Here is a 1802-nt window from a genome sequence, read left to right as displayed (position 1 = left end):
AAACTCAATTCAGAAATGAACCAAAGACCTTCATAGATTCCTGACTGAAAGAGATATACTGATAGCAAAAAAAAAAGCATATGCAAAGGTGCTCCATGTCATAAGTTATCAAGGAAAAGCAAATTAAAACAACAGTGAGCTACCACTGTATACACATTAGACTGGCCACAGTCTGGACACTGATGATACCAAGTATTGCAGAGGATGCTGGTGGGAATGCAAAAGGGTACAGCCACTTTGGAAAATAGTTGAGCAGTTTCTTGAAAAACTAAATATACCCTTAGCATACAATTCATCAGCCACATTCCTTGGTATTTACCCAAAGGAGTTGAAAACTTATCTATACAAAAACCTGCTCAAGGATGTTTATAGCAGCTTTATTTATAATTGTCAAAATTTGGAAGCAACCAAAAGATGTCCTTCAGTACATGAAGGGATAAATAAAGTGTGGTACATCCAGGAAATGGAATACTTATTCAGTGCTAAAAAGAAATGAGACATGATAGGAATCTTAAATGAATAGTAATTAGTGAAAGAAACCAATTTGAAAAAGCTATATACTGTATGATTCTAACTCTATAACATTCTGGAAAAGTGAAAACTGTAGACACTACAGAAATGTAAGTGGTTGACAGGAATGGTGGAATGGGGTTGAGAGAAGATGGATAAGCAGAGTGCAGAGGATTTTTAGAGCAGAGAGTCTACTCTGTATGATATAATGATGGATATGTCACTATACATTTGTCCAAATGTAGAGAATGTACAACACCAAGAGTAAACCTGAAAGTAAATTATGGATTTTTGCAATGTGTTTACCCTCAGTAAGAAGGTGGGGAAATGTATCTTTGTGCCCTGGCTGGGTGGTTCAGTTGGTTGGAGCACTGGCCCATACACCAAAAGGTTGAGAGTTTGATCCCCAGTCAAGGCACGTACAAGAGGCAGCCAATCAATGTTTTTCTCTCACATCGATGTTTCTCTCTCTCATCCTCTCTCTCTCTCTTTCCTTCCCTCAGTTCCTTACTCTCTCTCTGAAATCAATAAACATATCCTTGGGTGAGGAAAAAAATATGTCACTCTGGTGAGGGATGATGACAATAGGGAAGCTATGCATACATTTCTGAAGCAGGGGCATATGAGAAATTGCTGTACCTCCCTCTCAACATTGTTGTAAACTTAAAACTGTTCTAAAAAACTAAAGCCTTTTAAAAATAATATCACACAGCATAGATTAGATGGAAAGACAGAAAAGAAATTCTCAAGTAATCAGAAACTATAAAAGAACTCAAAGCCAGGAAGAAACATGAACTGATGATATTTTGAGACTGGGGGAATCAAAAGGAAATGGGTCATGGTTTTCCTTAATGTTTGTCTTAAATTTCACCTATTCTTATACCTATCAGTATTTTCTATTCTTTCTATTGTAAAAGCTATTTTGTTTTATGTACTCAAATTATTTTTTAAATATTTTTATTACTTTGCATGAGAAATATATTTTCACTCTTCTTAATATTTTGTAAAAGTTAATCAAAAGAAACATGATTCTCAAAAGTAAGATATCTTGTAAATTTTTTTTATATAACCAGTGTCATTTGCTGGTATGCTTAGGAGAAGGCACACTTTAATAATCATTAGAACCATGCAAATATAAATTAAAATCCACAGGCCCAGTTCCTGACTGACTGTAACCCTGAGAAACTCACTTGATTGATATTTCTAAGTCTCAATTTAGCCATTTGTAAAACTAATTTAATAATATTTTAATTTACTTCTAATGGCAGTAGGAGACTTAATTAAATGTTGGT

The sequence above is a fragment of the Phyllostomus discolor genome, chromosome 4, assembly GCF_004126475.2.
Source record: "Phyllostomus discolor isolate MPI-MPIP mPhyDis1 chromosome 4, mPhyDis1.pri.v3, whole genome shotgun sequence".
Classification (NCBI taxonomy): Eukaryota; Metazoa; Chordata; class Mammalia; order Chiroptera; family Phyllostomidae; genus Phyllostomus; species Phyllostomus discolor.
This window is presented reverse-complemented; position numbering follows the sequence as displayed.